Raw genomic sequence first — 18,414 nt, 5'->3', positions numbered from 1 at the left:
TTTGACTTCCTAAAAATTGTTTAAATTACTTTTATTGTTTTCAAAAGCTTCATCTGTGAAACTCAGTTATATATAACTAACAGTAACTTTTTTCCCACATCTTCAGAGAAGATTATTAACTTGGAGTACATCCTTAAACCCACTAACATTGTAAAAAAATGCATATGTTTTAAAAGTGTGTATATGCTAAGACTGAAAGGACAACAACTTGAAACTGAACAGCACCCTCCACAACTAAGATTGAAAGGACAACAACTTGACTTGGAAAAAAGGCCTGGAAGTACACACTGTTCTCCAATAAAAGTCCTGTTCCCCTTCCCCAATAAAATCTTTAAAAAAAAAAAAAAAAAGTGTGTATATGTATCACGAACTTCTCTGGGTGTAAAGTTCCTTAGGTTTTTTTGTTGTCATTGTTGTTATTTTCTTTAGAGTCTCAAAGAAATCCAGAATGGTTTAGAACCATATCTATTTAATATGTATTGCTCTAACTCATTTTAATAACATTTGTAATTGAATGAAATATATTCAACCTGAAATGTTTGTCCTTTTACCTCTACCAGTTTGTAATCACAATGTACCACATGAAAAAAACCTCCAACTCATTTGCTCTCTTTTTTACCTTATCAATTTTCATCATTCATAATTCTGTTTTTCACTATCTGGTGAAATTTTGAGTATTGAATATATCTAATTGAAATAAAGGGAGACAAAATTCAAGCATCCTTTCAACAAATTAAGAAAGCACTGTTTTTGAGCAATAATTCTTGGGTTATTAACTAACAAAATAGTTTTTTGCTTTTTCTCTTTTGTTATCATAGACATTATACAGATGGATGGTAAAGTCTGAAAATACCTTATTCGGATTTCCAGCAAAAGCTAGTCATTTTTTTTGTTTGTTTTTTGTTTTTGTTGTTTTTTAAATAGAAACTATTTAAACCATATCAAAAAAGGTGAATTTTAGGTCATGTGACTGTTTCTGCGCATTTATCTTTCAGCATTGAGATCAGATCCTTAGAGACATGAGCTCATTTTTCCTTGCTTAATCTAGACAAATAAAATTAGTACTTGTAGTTCAACTTTCTATTCCATTTGCATTAATTGAAATTCTAGCACACGACCCCATTTAAAGCTTAGCACCTGCACACTTTAGTTAAGACTCTCAAAATGACATTATTGATTTATAATACTTCAGCCAAATCATTTTTATATTGGAATAAAAACCGCTTTATATCTGTCACTAAAATTGGTTCTGCTCATACACAGAAAATAAGAGGAAAAAGTAAATTATTTAGTCAGATCTTCCTCTCCCCCCAGCATTTTGAGAAATGTTAGTAAGAAAATTTCACATATGTTAAACTTAATTCATGTCACCATATTTAGTCATCTTTGCATTAGTAATTTATATTTTGATCATTTATTACATGCTGGATAAACACTTGACATGCAGTTTCTCATTTAATTCTCATCATATGTATAAGAGGTTGGAGCTATTATAGTTTTTACTTTATAGGTGAGGAAACTGAACTGAGAGAAGACAAATCACTTGCCCCAGACTACACACACAACAGACTACAATCTTTTAACTAAAAGCATATATAGTCTATCTTCAATATTCATGGATTCTAGATTATTAAATTTGCCTAGTGGCTAAATTTATTTCTAACCCCCAGATCAATACTTGCTGCACTTTTGTGGTCATTTGCAGACTGTGCAAAAAATTTGAGTCACCAGATGTGCTCGTTCCAGCTGAGGGCCAACAAGGCAACCCTCTGCCATCTTGTTTGAGCTTTCACATTATAAGGAAATATTCTTCACTGGGTCTATTTAGGACCACATTTTTTGCATATTTATATTTTTTGTTAGCCATTTCTGCGTTTAAAATGGCACCCAAGCAGAAGTACTAAAGTATTGTCTAGTGTCCCAAAGGGCAGGTAGGCTGTGATATGCCTTACAGAGAAAATATGTGTGTTAGATAAGCTTCATTCAGGCATGAGTTATAGAGCAGTTGTTTATGAATAAATCATATATATGACATGAATTGTCTTTAAACAGAACACACATAAAACAAGATTATATATGGATCATTTGAAAAAAATGTGACCAGTAGCTCACAGAAATTTAACCCTCTGTTTCACTTAGGAACCATGTTTCAGTATTTGTTAATTTATTGTTCACAGCAACTGTATAAAATAAAACTATTATGAATAATGACAATCAACCGTACTGGCCTTCGGTAATAATCACTCTTTATTGAAGACTTAGAAGTTTACATCCATTACTTAGTTTTATTTTCTGCCAAGTCAAGTATGTTTATCCTCATTTTACAGATGAGTCTCAAAGCCTCAAAGGTAAGATTGTCACCCAGCTATTATGTGATTATATGATATTTGAATCAGGCTGTCTTCAAAGCTGGCACTCTTTACTATTATGGCACATAGACTGGTCATTAATCCCATTTGTTAAAACTTCCTAATAAAGATACTAATCTTTAAATCAGAAATCATCATTGTTTATAGAAGTTCTGTGTAACCGGCGAGTCTATAAAACAAACAAAACCCACCACTAGAAAACAGTAAGATTGTAAAGTAACAGCCATTCAACAATGCTAGAGGAACCCTGTGCATTTTCAAAATAGGTGACTATTTTTTGGGAAATAATTTCGGAATGACTAAAAGATTCCTTTGCCCCCTGATTGCTTTCATTCCACAATCTTACTTTTTACTTATAAATTCCATAATGTAAACTTCATTTTATGGGATAAAAATCTTCCTGCTTCTTTGCTAATACAAACCACCAGGCTGATAATACATGAAGTGGAATTTAACTGGTAGCCCTCCATCTAACCTGGAGAAATAAGAATTTCAAGTATGCAGGCAGCATAGAGCCCTGCAGGGCCAAGCAGGGTTGGGTGCTGCTACAGAGCAAGAGTGGCTATCTCCTTAATGTCCCCAGGACTGGGATGCAGCAGGGGATGGGCTAGAGGTAGAAGAACTAGTGGGAGGAATACAGGTCCGCTTTATCTAAGACCTGCTTTTACCGTGGGCTGACTCTGGTTCATTGGAGTGCTAACCTTTCTTCAGCCCTGCTCTCACTTGCATTATCAACCAGGTAACTCCTAGAGCTGTGTTTCTCAAGGTATCAGGCTAACCTGCCTACATCTGAAATACCTGAAATATGAAGAATGCCCATTTGTGAGCCCACATCTACTGAATTATCATCTCTGTGAATGGCGCTGCCTTCTCTTAGGCGAGAAGCATGTAGGAGAGTGAGGAACAAAATAGTATAGTTAAAAAAGGTAGTATGGTGGAAACATCAGTCGTGTGAGAAACAGAATGCTTGAATTAAGCCAGCACTTACCACTTACTAGCTGTATAAGCTGGGAAAGTCACGTAATTCCTCACTGAACCTCAGTTGCTCCATCTCTAAAATTGGGATTAACAGCAAAAACACCACCAATGGCTATGCTACACTAAGGCTTAAATAAAATCAGACATTTAAAACTGCTTTGCAAGTGTAAAATTCTTGATTAAAAAAAAATAATGTGACGCTTTTTAAGATGGTAAAGTGATAAATTAAATGAACTAAAGCTTTCATTATAGAAAGACTTTATATTCCGAGTTCGCATCACAGAAGGAAGAAACATGGTACAGCACGGAATATGTTGAAGACTAACTCTCCTCACCCCCCAGTATCTTTCCCTCTCATCTGCTACAGATGCTAAAATTGCATCATTATAGATAATTTTTGGTTTCCTTTAGAATGCAAATGTTATTTGGGAGGTGAAATGCTTTGAATCTAAGTTATTAATAACATTTTATACCTAGAAATGCCAGGGCCAAAAAAGAATACTTAGGGAGTGAAAGGGGCCTTCAAGGTGACACAAAAAGACAAATTTTGCCTACTTGAAACTTGGTCTCTTTGTTAATTCAGTGATCAGAAAACAACCAATCCATCAACACACACACACACACACACACACACACACACACAAAACACACTCACACTCACTCACACTCACCCTGTGGCAGAAAATGGAAGGAGATAATTAGTGAAGCATTAGAGAAAATGGACAAATCAACTTTTTAATTAAGCCAGAGCAGAGGAAAAAAAGGAAGTATTACAGCCCATGACAAGATATGCAAAAATTCTCTGTATGACTCGGGATGTCTTGATATAAGAAACGATGGGGAAAAAAATCAAGGAGAAGCAAAGTTAGGTGGCTCTTATGTACTTCCATTCTTTGTCACCTCATCACTAACCATGACTGCTGTGTCATTTACATTGGTGAGAACCTGGCTTTAAAATATAATACTTGGCATTTGTTTTTGTCTCTTTCTCTCCTGTGGTGGCAATGTTCTTACCTATAGTAACCTCTGATCACCTGTGACCCACCAGTGCCTTCCTTGTCCATTGCTCATTACTATCCTGCTTACCCACCACCTCTCAGAGTGGTTTTTGGCAACTCTATCAGAGAACCAACAGTTCCTCCTATTTATGCTATGAAAAACACTTTATTTATGCTTTTAGAAAAGCACCTATCAAATTGCATTAGGTTCTTTCCTTTTTTTTCTCATACACATCCTTCTCTAACTCTAAGATGTCAGCTCCTATAGGTCTGCAGTGTCATCTCTTCAGTTTTACATTACTAGCACTTAACAGAGAGGACAACACATGGTAGGTTTTGAAAATAGGATTGCTGAGGGAATTAATATTATGATTACTACAATTTTTAGTTTATCAAGGTCATTATAGCTACTAAACTTTTTATATTATCATATCACCAGACTTTCATTTTTCATTCTAGCTTACCAGTGATTTATATTTTTTATCATATTGTTGGATAGTTATTCTGCTTTACATTCTAGGTTATAGGTATGACTGTAGCATACTCTTTTTGATTCATATAAATGACCCTCTAATTCTGGCTAGATTTTTTTTTTTACATCCTCCCATGACTGCGCTTACATTCTTTATTTTAATGTCAATAAATTCCAATTTAATTTGCTTCCTAGGAACTTAGAGATTTCCTTTTAGCCACCCTATTTATCACCTTTTTCTGAATCTTCAATTCTCTAATAAAATTATTTTCTATTATACCAAATAAATCTTCCCTCTGTCAGGAAATTTTAGTTACCTTGGGCAAATAAATACCATTTTGTCCTCAAGAATTATCTGGTTCCTCATGACAATAGTATTCTCATATTCTTCAACAATAACATGGTCGTATAAGACAGAGATCCCTCATGTTTTAAAAATTTAACAAATAAAACTGCATCATAGAAAATTAGTAGCCAATGAGTGCTTCCCAATTCTGAACGAATTTTTTGTAAAGTAATTATCTGCATTACTATTAGCTCTTGAGTCATTCATTGAAAATACACTTATTAGGCACCGAGCATGTATAATACATACATTACACATAGATTTCTTTTTGGTAGAAGAGTTTTAAAAATATCCTGATAAAGGCCGTGCCACCACCTACCGACAGCCTGGCTCTGTGATGCCCCAGCCGCCGCCCGTTCAACCTGGGATGCACAGCGTTTCCCACGTTTTAGTTCCTTTCTCTCCTGAGCGCCCCTTTGCATCCTCCTCAAGCACATGGCCCCCTAGAAGAACCCTTCTATTTGTAGCCTCTGTGGCTCTGGCAGCCAGGATGCCCTTTGTTGAGAGGATCCTTTATCAAGCAGAAATGCATTGAACAACCAGAATCAAGATCACTGAGCTACATCCCCACCTAATGTGTGTGCTCTGTGGAGGGTACTTCATTGAGAACACAATCATAACAGAACATCTGCAGTCCTTCTGTAATACAGTATTGTATGTTACCTGGTGACCAGCAAGTATTGCCCTATCTGTGATGTGCAAGTTCACAAAACTAGCCCACTACTAAATATAAGGTCAGATAACATTCTTCAAGGTACTATATACCAATTTGTTCCAGGCCTTTTCAAAAATGAAATGAAGAGAAGGGATTTTTATACAGCTCATCCTTTAGTTGATGCTGCCAAATGCTCTAAAGAAGATAGAGAAGTTGCCAATGAAGATAAGAGAATTATAACCGATGGTGAAATAATAAGCTTATCCATTGAATTCTTTGACTAGAACAGATTGGATCAGAAGGTAAACAAAGACCAGGAGAACTCTAAAGAGGAGGTGAACGAAAAGGATCCTTACCATGCCCAGCAGCAGTGACCGTGATGCACCTAAGAATGTTTCTCAGAAGTAAAATGGTCATACCTAATACTTTCCAAATTTATGTCATGTATTATATGAAGAGGAACACTTACAGGATTACTGTACACCAATGGATACTGCCTACATTTAACCTGAAGAAGGAATGGTCCGCTTCCTTTGAAATACAGAGATTGACCTACTTGTAAAAGAATGGCGATCAGTCAGCAGAGAGATAGACTGACAAATGCTGGAGAACTGGAAAGTGACTCTGGGAGTGACAAGGCCCAGCAGGAAGTATTCCCTCTACCGCTTCTTGTTGGCCTAGCCCCAGCACTCCAGTTCAGTCTCACCCTCAGTTTCCTCACATTTGCAGTATTTTGAATGGAACCAGCAACAGGCCCCATAATAACCACCAATCTTCTTTTGCCAATAGACCTCGAAAATCGTCAGTTAATGGATCATCAGTAACTTTATCTGGTTGATGCCTGAGAGTGTTGAGGAAAAAAATTTAAAGCCCTGATTTACTCCAATATCTTCATGCCATTCCAGCTTTATAGATGTGAATACATGTGACTATTGTCCAATTTGCTTTCTTTTGTAGTGACATTAAATTTGATGATAAAAGATGGACTAGATGTGATATTCATATGGCCATTAATTGAAAGATTGTTCCTATAAAGAATTGGTTACTGAGCAGAAAGGCAAGAGTTTATTTTTCTGTGTGTTAGGAAGATATGAAATGGTTACTGTAACCATTGTTTGGATTTGAAAATATTCTGCTGTGAATATAAACATTGGGCCATAGTTTGTTAATCTCAACTAATGCCTACGTAACATTCTCCTTGATTGTTCTTCTTATTAAGCTGTTTTGTGAACCTGGAAATTCAACAAATAGAAAGAATAAGCATAGAATAAAGCATTCTATGTAGCCATGTCACTGTGAATAACGAGTTCTTGCATACTTAACCAGTTTAATTCTTATGTGATTTTTACTTCTCCATTGCTAACACAAAGCCTATCAAAGGAAAGTGAACTTCAGTTTTATAATCTGTATGCCTAAAAGCGGGTACTACCGTTTATTTTACTGACTTGTTTAAACGATTCACTTTTGTAAGAATCAGATGGCATTATGCTTGTACAATGCCATGTTGGTATATGACATAACAGGAAATAGTAATGTGTGATATATTTATAAATATTATTAAAAATATTGTGTTTCATGCATTCAGAAGTGGTTGTCAAAATTCTCCCGTCTAATTTGACCTTTACAGCTACCCTACGTTTGAACCTTATCAGCATAAAATATTTTTACTGTGGATATCTAACTCTAAAGTCTGTTCTATTGGAAGAAATTGGCAAATCATAATACTGACTTCTCTAGTGATACATGGTTTACTTTTAAAATATATTGTTGCAGTAAAGGAAAACTTTTAAATTAAAAAAATCCTTATTCAAATGGATCCCTCCTAAAGTATTAGAGATTTAAATGTAACTCTGTTTAGTGGTATCACTGATGTTTATGATATGGTGTCATGTTGTATATTAATTCAGGGAATTTCTCTGAGTAGGGGTATCTAGTTTCATTTTATTCAGCACTTTTGATAAGCTTGTTTTCACATTTTATCTTCATAGAACTTCTTTCATTTACTATACTCCTAGGAGAAGTGACATTTTGCCTCCCTATGTAAAAGCTTTAAATTTATATTTCTCCAGATTCACATCCAAAGATTACTAAACCCTAGTATCCTTCTTTGTTTATTTGTTGCAATGGCACTATCATAGAAGGATGTATTATCCCAATCTTGGCTCAGGAGACATCTCAATTAGATTATCCATGCACATACATATTAGTTTTCTTCTGACCACCACCACTTTTCTTTGTTTGTAGCTTAAGAGTATTCTGTGCTGTTGTGAGGAGAGTATGGAGATGGAGAGCTTCTTCATGCAGGACAGGCTTGGAGCAAAATCCTGGGGCGCAATCTGGCATCATTTCTACCAGTAGCCAATGAACCATACGCTGGTTACTCTTGAATGAAAGTGCTCCCAGTTCACAAACAGGAAGGACAAATAAATACTTCCAACAATCACTTTTTAGGGTTTCAGGTCTGAGTCCTGAGTCAATAGTCTCCCATATGCGAACAAGAAAAAAACTAAAGTAGTTGTTTTACTCAAACCTATCTGTGAAATTGCTCTGTGAAGCCTCAGCCACATTTAGGTAGGGCGTTTTGGCAATGATGGGCACAGACGCCAGTGCTCTCAACTTAGGCATCAATGAACGCAAGCCATTTTCGGAATGAGGTGGATGATAACTGAATACCTACCAATTTGCACTTAATCCCTTCACCTTTTCCACCCAATCCCACACCTCCCTCCCATCGGGCAACCAGCAGTTCTTTGTATCTACGAGTCTGTTTCTGTTTTATATGTTCATTTAGATTCCACATATAAGTGAAATTATATGATATTTGTCTTTCTCAGTCTGACTTATTTCACTTAGCATAATACCTTCTAGGTCCATCCATGCTGTAGCAAATGGTAAGATGTCATTCTTTTTTGTGGCTGAGTAATATTCCATTGTACATATGTACCACATCTTTATCCAAGCATCTATTGATAGTCACGTACGTTGTTTCCATATTTTGGCTATTGTAAATCATGCTGCAATGAACATAGGGGTGCAATAGTCACAGGGATATAAAATACAGAATAGGGAATATAGTCAACAATATTGTAGCAACTATGTATGGTGCCAAGTGGGCACTAGATTTATGGGGGGGGTGTCATTTTATAAATTACATACGTGTCTAACTGCTATGCTATACACCTGACACAAATATAAATTAATATTGAATGTCAACTGTAATTGAAAAATAAAACATAAAATTTTTAAAATTTCAAAGGGGGGTTATATTCATATTATACAGGAAAACATTTTTTTTTCCTATATCTATTGAGGTATACTTGACAGAGGTGCATATATTTAGGGTGTAAAAAATGAATTAGTAAACAACAGCAACAACAAAGTCAGCCAAAAATGGCAGCCTCTGAGCCTCAGCACTGGACATCAGTGACATCAGCGTTTGAGTTAGCACCTTTAGTGCACTTTTGTGGTGAATCTGTTGTTTTTGACATTAGTTACCCTAAGAGACATTATCACAGCTAGTCATAGAAGAAAACAGTAGCATTAAGTAATTGTTAAGGAGCATAAATCCGCAGGATTCACTTAAGAATCTGCTACCCTTCCTCCAATTTTTCACTCCGGGGACTCTCAATAATAATTTGATAAGTATTTTAGAAAAGGGTCAGAAGTTTATAAAGAGTAGGTGGGGTAGAGTCAGATAAATGCATATATTTTTACTTTTATTTACTTAATTTTAATTTTTTGTTGTGATAAAATACCTCTAATGTACAATTTATTATGAGTAACATCTTGTACTTCACAATGTTGTGAAACCATCACCACTATCTAATTCCAAAACATTTTTATCACTTCATACCCTTAAAGGAAACTTCAGAGCCTTAAGTAGTCACTCTCCTTCCACGTCTTCCTCCTAGCTCGTGACATACACTAATCTCTGTCCTCTGTTTATGAATTTGCCAATTCTGGGTATTTTATACAGTGGAAGCATATTGGCCTCTTGTGTCTGGCTTTTTTCACTGAGCATACTGACTTGAAGTTCATCCATGTTGTAGCATGTATCTGTACTTCATTTGTTTTTATGGTGAAAAAGTATTCTATTGTATGGATATACCACATTTGTTTATCCATTCATCAGTTGATAGACATTAGGTTGTTTCCACCTTGTGGCTACTGTGAATAGTGTTGCTATGAATATTCTTGTACAAGTTTTTGCTTGAATACCTGTTTTTGTTTTTTTTGAGTATACACCCTGGAGTGGAATTTCTGGGTTATATGGTAATTGTATGTTTAATTTATTGAGGAATCAAAAACATTGTTTCGACAATGGCAACACTATTTTATATTCCACCAGCAATGTACAAGGATTCCTGTTTAATTTTTAATTAAACAAAGGGGGAAAATAGTTACAAGTGTGAAGTTTTCCAACAGTTATACACGAATATTGTGAACTGCTAAATGCTAGTAACCTGAAATTCTAAAATCGATATTTTGACAATATAATACTCCAAAGTTGACACAGAAAATTTGTACAGATTAGTAACTACGACTAAATCTTTTCTTCTAAAAATATGGTTTCACAGGTGATTTCTACCAAACTTTAAAGGAATACATGTCTATTGTACACAATTTGTTTTCTATAGCAGAAAAGCAAAGAGGATGTACAACTCAGATTTTGATGTGAGTGTAACTTTGATATCTGTATCAGTCAGGCTCTCAGCAGGAAGCGGTTTGCACACTCTCACTGTAGAACTGAGAAGATTTTAATGAAGGGACTCTTTACAATCAAATGGGCTGACTTTAGGAAAACCAATAGAGAATAGTTTTACACTCAGGCTTACAACAATATCACACAATGTAATATTGTTGTCATCACAGCGAATATCACTCTTTGGCCTAAAGGGGCAATTTGCAGGAATACTTTGCAAAATTCAGAGTGGAGCTGGGACCTTTGGTAGAAGGATGCATCAAACTACAATCTAATAGAAAAGAAATTGGGGGAAAAATAAGAAGACTTCACTCATCTCTGGTCCTTGAATCCCCTGCCAGAGGACATAAATGACAACTGTCCCAGAAGCCAGAGAGCAAAGGAACCCATTGATGAAATCCATTCAGTCACATTCCATGATACAGAGAAAAGAAGAGAACAGAATATAGAACAAATCCAGAAAGGCAAATGAAAAAATATCCAGTAGAATATCAAAACTACATGAAGATGCAATAAGAAAATAAATTCACAAGCCAATTCCCTTTGGAGTATAGATGAAAATTTTCTAAATATTAATTAGCCAGCAATATTCAGCAGCATATTTCTAAAACATATACCATAGATCAAAAATGATTTACCTCAGAAATGCAAGGACAGTCAACATCAGAAAATGTAGTAACATGATTTATCACACTAATGGATGCAGAGGAAAAATCATATGATCATCTCAGTATATGCAGAAAAAGCTTTTGATAATGTTCAAAATCCATCTGAAATTTTTTTTAAAGTAGGACTAAAAGGAAACTTCCTTACTGAGATAAAATCTATCTTTACCCATCTCTATTGGTACCCACCTCAATTGCAATATAAAGCAAAACAAGCAAATTAGCAAGCATAAAGTAATACCAAATGTCATAGTATATTAAAAAAATTTCGGGAGCTTTAATACTAGGAATTAGGCAAAACTCTGATATACTACTGTTTAACATAGAACTGGAAGTTCTGTCCAATTAAATACAAAGAAAAAAAAAAGAAATGTATGTGAATTAAAAGAAAGAAATATTCAGTATTTGTAATTAATTGATCCTTTACAAAGAAAACCCCATATAATAAGCAGACAAACTATCAAGGCATTGCAGCAAGATCGATATGCAAAAATCAATAGCACTTCTTGGCAACAGGAATAAACAGTTAGAAATTGAAATAGAAAATGGGATACAATTTACAATCACATTAAAGACAATGAAACATCTAGAAATTAACCACCCAATTCCTGAAATAAGAAAGTTTAGAATGCATTTCCAATGTCTTGTTTTCTTTTGCTCCCACATCTAATTTACTACTGTCTGAAATATTTCCCAAATCTGTGCACTTCTCTTCACCTCCATTATTATCACCTTTGTTGAAGCAACCATCATGTCTATATTGCTGTTCAATAGTCACCACAGTCAAAATTAATAGGCAGTTGACAGACTAAGAGAAAATATTTGCAACATTAAAACATAAACTTTTTTTATTATATACTGTATGGCATGGTTACTATAGTTAATATAGTTTGGTGCCTAAACCCTATCCTAATTGGTTCAGAACCAATACTTTTGTGGTTTATCTGTGCACTGGAACTTTCAACAGCCCCTGTGTTTCCCAGGGAGCCCAGTGTGTTGCCAAGAAAAAAAAAAAAAATCTCTTAATTTTAGAATAGTTTTATATTTACCGAAAATTTGCCGAGGAGTTAACAATGGGGGGATTGGTTGCAGGGTATATATAAACTCTCTGTACTATCTTGGCCATGCATTAAATATGAATTCTGGCACTTAAGGGGTAGGGTTAACTTGGATGGAGGGTAAAGAGGAAAGATGAGTAATTAATGATAAATTATAAGTATGAAGAACATAATCTACTAGTGTTTTGTTGTAAATTAAAAAGTAAGATCAACTCAATTTGTGCGCATCAAAAACAAGCCCTAAGAATACCTCAAACCAAGCATATCGGACAGGAGACTTCCGGTCAAGATGGCAGAGTAGGTAAATGCTGTGCTTGCCTTCTCTCAAGACCACATCAAAATTACCACTAAATTACAGAGCAACCACCCTAGAGAACCACCTGAAGACTAGCTGAATAGAGCACTTATAACTAAGAATATAAAGAAGAAGCCATGTTGAGACTGGTAGGTGGGGCAGAGATATAAAATGAGCTGGTTCTACACCCATGTGTGGCAGTTAAGAATCGAGAAGGATATCTTGGCTGCGGATGTCCCCTTGAGAAGCGAGGTGTCCCAGCCACACACTGGATCCCCAGCTGAGGCCACAGGTGCCGGGAAGAGGAGTCCCCAGAAAATTGGGCTGTGAAAATCAGCAGGGATCCCTTGAGGGTGAGACAGAGGAGTCCCAGCTGTTTCTCTCAAAAGGCCCCCACATGGAATTACTTGCTGATGAAAACACCCATTCTGAACTCCAATGTTAGGGTAACAGCTCAAAAATTGCCAGGGACATACAGGGAGGAATTGAAATGTCTAGGTTTAGGGCAACAGCTGGAGGGGCACCTCTCTCTGCTATTTTGTTCCTTTGTTGATCCCTGCCCCACACAGAGCTGGTAGGTGCCTTTGAGGAGCCCTCCCCTAACCTAGCCTACAGGCTCAGGTGGACACTAAATCTGAGTCTCCATCAAACTCACTCAAATCTGGTGAGTTCCTGAGAAACCATTCCACCCAACACATGCACAGGCAGAGACCTCGTTCAGCAGCTGTTACTCACAAGTGGCTGGCCTTGGTCCATACTGCAGACTTTCCTAAAATCTCTGAAAGGTCCAGAAACCCCAAATGAGAACCACCTGGCTTTTGTGTGCCCTGTACCTATAGCTAATTGACCCCAGCCCAGTGCTAGTATCAGTCAGCCTCAGTTCCCAGCATAACCTCTTCCAATCACAGCTGTGCCTCCAAGCCCAGCACAGGCAGCTACCAACCACAGATCACTTTGTAGCTTCTGCCATGTGGCAAATCTTCAGTCAGTTTTGTCAAGAAATAAAAGAGAGGACCCAAATAAATAAAATCGGAATGAAAGAGGAGAAGTGACAACTGACACCACAGAAATATAAAGGATTATATATAAAAAAAAATACTATGAACAATTTATGCCACAAATTGAACAACCTGGAAGAAAAAAGATGCATTTCTAGAAACATGCAATTATCCAAGACTGACTCAAGAATAAACAGGAAATTTGAAAAGACCAATAGCTACTAATGAAATCAAATCAGTAGTCAAAAAACTCCCAACAAACCAAAGTCCTGGACCATCTCTATTGCAAACTATTTCAAAAATTCAAAAGGAAGGAGTCCTCCCAATCTCATTTATGAGGCTGACAGTACCCTGATTCCAAAACCAGAGAAAGATATTACAAAAAAATAAATATGAAATTATAGGCCAACATTCCTGATGAACATAGATTCAAAAATCTTCAACAAAATATTAGCAAACTGAATTCAACAATACATTAAAAAGATCACACACCATGATCAACTGAGATTTAATCTTCAGATGCAAGGTTGGTTCAATATCCACAAATCAATTAACATGAAACACCAAATAAAATGAAGGATAAAAATTATACGATCATATCAATAAATGAAGAAAGATGTTTGCGAATGATACATCTGATAAGGGGTTAATATCTAAATTTTATAAAGTACTCATATAACTCAACACCAAAAAAATCGAACAATCCAATTAAAAAATGGGCAGAGAAACTCAGTAGATATTTTTCGGAAGTGGACATACATATGGGCAATAAACATATGAGAAGATGCTTAATGTCAGTAATCATCAGAGAAATGCAATTTCAAAATCACGTCACACCTGTCAGAATGGCTGTCATCAATAAATCAATAAACAAGTGCTGGTGAGGATGTGGAGAAAAGGTAACCCTTGTGAATTGGTGGGATTGAAAATTGGTGCAGCCACTATGGAAAATAACATAGAGATTATTCAAAAATAATATAAATAGAACTGTCTTATGACCCAGTAATTTTAATTCTGGGTGCTTATCCAAAGAAATCCAAAACACTACTTTGAAAAGATATATGCACCCCTATGTTCACTGCAGCATTAGTTACAATAGCCAAGGTATGGAAGCAACCTAAGTGATGATCAATAGATAATTGTATAAATAAGTGGTAAATATATACAATGGAATATCACTTGGCCATAAAAAAGTATGTAATTTTACCATTTGTGACAACATGGCTGGACCTAGAGGGTATTATGCTAAGTGAAATAAGTCAGATGGAGAAAGACAAATACCATATGATTTCACTTATATGGGGAGTGTAAAGAGCAACATAAATGAATAGACAAAACAGACTAATTGATACAAAGAACAAACTGATAAGCTTGCCAGATGGGAGTGGGGTTGGGGGAGTGGGTGGTAAAGGTGAAGTGATTACAAAGTAGAAATCAGCGGGGATGCAAAGTACAGCATAGGGAATGTAGTCAATAATATTGTAATAACTATGTATGGTGTCAGTGGGTATAGTAAACTTATCAGGGGGATTACTTCCCAAGTTATATAAATGTCTAACCACTATACTGTACACCTGAAAATAATCTGATATTAATATAAATTATAATTGAAAAATGAAAAAAACATTTTTTTAAAAGCGTACCAACCAATCAACCAATCATAATGACCATCAGCAACGAAATTGTAAGGTATAAATAAAACCATTTTTTAAGTTGTTCAATTGTAAAATAGCAACATTTATGTACATTAATGTTTATCATTAATCATTTAATAATTTTACAAATATTTTTGAACTTTCAAAGTATGATACTGGGCTCAATTGAGGAACATAAAAATGTGCATTTAAATTAAATTTAGGAGTTTTCTAAATATTTTTATCACATCGGTATGTGAATTAGCATGCCATATACAGAATTTCTGAAACTCATAAGCGTATTATTTTTGTGTTATTTTTTTATTGCGGCTTCTTTGTTATTTTAAAATTTATTTCTCATAGACTAAAAACATCAATTTAAGATTTCCAGGGAAAGTCCATTATTATATATGCCATTCAGTTTCTAATACTTGATTATCTTTTAAAACATAATTCGGCATTGTTTGTAGTATCTTTGTGAAGAAAAAGTGAAAATAGTTTTCCTAGATATTGCTAAAATTTGAACTTCTACTCCCCTTTCATTCCTTTTCTCTGTGAAACTTGTCAGATTCAACATTATTCTTAGGTTCAAAGCTATTTTTAATTTAACATTACCATTCAGCTTCTCTTTTATATGCAAAAGCTTACAGTACTAAAGTGTTCTCCCTGAATGTACTGGCTCTACATTCTATAACTACAATAAGATAAAGTGAAAAAAAACACATAAAAACTTCCTTCAACATGGATTTTTATTCTATAACTTGTACAACCTCCTTCTAGTATAACATCTAAATTTTATTTGAACAGAAAATACATTTTTAAGTCTGTTTTATACATACTTTTTTCAGGTAACAATATATCCTAGAGATCTCTCCGTTGTCGTATGTAGCGATATTCTTCATTTCTCTGTATAGCCATCTCATAATTTATTGGATGCACTGTTGTTTATTCAACCAGTACCCAAATAATAAACATTTAGAAGGGCCAAGTGCTTAGGATATCTTTTCTAACTTCCAGGCTTTAGAGCTCCCTCTTGTATTGTCTTTGTGAACTGTTCAAACATAAGGCACAGAGATATTCTATCTTGTGGCCCTTTCTAACTTTCTGGGCCTCCCTTTTCACTTGTATCAATTGTACCTGTTTTGCTATACTTCAATTCTGTTCTACGCAGATTGTCTTTTCATTTTGAAGAGGGTGACACCAGCCGACTATAGCTCCTCCAGACCCTGCTGCAGGTCCAATGCTCTCATCTGCAACGTGGAGAATATGCAAAACCTGCCTAGTTTCAGATGCTCTCCTTAGGTCTGCTGCTCTTTTCTGGAGCATCTGTGAGGATATGGGTTTTTTTTCCTGGCCTAACATCTGTGAGATACCTCATAACTGCCTTCTGTCCCAAATGTTGATACTACACAGCTTGTATAGCGATAGAGTTTGTCACTCTATTTAGCAAATAAAAAAAGATGTGCCATATCTAACCGATAAAAATTCATGATGCTCAGTTAAATTTGAATTTTAATTGAACAATGTATAATTTTACATTGGTTTTATTTATACCTTACAATTTTGTTGCTGAAGGTCATTTTGATGGGTTGGTTGGTTGGTTGGTACACTTAAAAAAATTTTTTTTTTTCATTTTCCAATTACAGTTTATATTCAATATTATATTAGTTTCAGGTGTACTATATAGTGGTTAGACATTTAACTACATCCCATTTAATATTTGGGACATACTTGCATTAAAAATGATTCAAATTGAACTAAATGTCTTACATTTTATCTGGCAAGTTAATTCAATTTCTTTTTTTAATCTTTATGGATAAACTCAGGGAGATTTAAAAGCAATACCACTACAGTGGTCATCAACACAGAATTCCTACTTTTTTGTTTGTTTTTAAATTTTTATTTTGGCTATATCTTATAGTTATTAATGATCCTTTTTATATATTCACTTTTTATTTATTTGAATTACATGATAACAGGTGTGTTTCCAGAAAGATATGGCTTTCTAATTTTACCTTTCTGTAAATGTCCAGGGATATTTGCAACTAGAGAAGTGTTGTGGAATGAATGTTTGTGTCCCCCCAAATTCATATGTTGAGATCCTAAACCCCAGTGTGACAGTATGCGGTGGGTGGATTTGGGAGGCGATTAATTCATGAGAGTGGAGCTCTCTTGAATGGATTAGTGTCCTTCTAAAAGAGGCCCCAGAGAGCTCTCTCTCCTCTTCTGTCACAGAAAAGACAATCTATGAACTAGGAAGCAGGTCTGCACATAGAGAAAAGACCATCTATGAACCAGGAAGCAGGTCTGCACTGAATCTGCCCACACCTTAATCTTGTATTTCTCAGCTTCCAGAACTGTGAGAAATAGATGACTGTTTTTTAAAGCCACCCAGTCCATGGTTTTCTGTTATAGCAGCCTGAACTAAGACAAGATGCATCAGTGTTAAATTCATCTAGCTCTGCTTCAAATATGTGTGTTTAGGGTATTGATTCTGTTGGTGGTAAGGACTTTTGATAGGTCACTAATTTATAGTTAGTGTAGTTCATTTTGAAGTAATATTTTTAATTCAATAAATTATGTAATGCTTCAAGGGAAGAATCGCTATGACTTTGAAAGGAGAGTGAGATCTTAAGGTAACATTTAAAAGAGAAAAAAAAATGACTAGGTGTCTTAGAGGGAAAGAACAAGGGTTCCATCTACATCAATTAGCACTAATTATTCATTAATAAATGTTACAAGGGCAAGGGACCAAAGAGAAGAGGACACAACATTTTCAATTCATAAAAGGAGAAAGGGATTGAATCCTAAATAAAGAGGCAACAGATGTGTCAACACTTAAGAAAATGGGAATGAGTTTTTAAAGGTCACAGTAAATTCTTGGGATACCAGTTCACACACACACAAATGCAAGAGGAAATGTAGCCAACTCCCTTTCCCCGCCCCGCCACCACCAAAAAAAAAAAAAAAAAAAGCATTAATTTTCTAGGCAAAAAGGGCTTATCCAATCTCCCCTACCTCTAAAAATAACAATCACCTTCCATATTTAGGTAGAATATGAAAGAATATTTAAGAATTGAATTTAGAAGAATGCTCTTATTCTAGAATACCTGAATATTCTAAATCGGACCTTACTATTTTATAGAAAGTCAATATGAACAAGAACCGAGATTATAGGCAAAAAGGGCATAAAAGCAACAAACACCAGAAAATGCACAGAAACAATTTCACATAAAATGGTGTC

The 18,414-nt window shown here is 35.3% G+C and overlaps 1 pseudogene; it reads left to right on the top strand.

Moving 5' to 3' along the window:
• The first annotated feature begins 5,674 nt into the window (after window positions 1–5,674).
• LOC109452216 (polycomb complex protein BMI-1) lies at window positions 5,675–6,656 on the top strand (annotated as a pseudogene).
• The last annotated feature ends 11,758 nt before the right edge of the window (window positions 6,657–18,414 follow it).

Source organism: Rhinolophus sinicus, linkage group LG02 (assembly GCF_036562045.2).
Source record: "Rhinolophus sinicus isolate RSC01 linkage group LG02, ASM3656204v1, whole genome shotgun sequence".
In the NCBI taxonomy this organism is placed as follows: Eukaryota; Metazoa; Chordata; class Mammalia; order Chiroptera; family Rhinolophidae; genus Rhinolophus; species Rhinolophus sinicus.
Note: the sequence above shows the minus strand (reverse complement) of the source record. Positions and strands in the feature narration are given on the sequence as shown.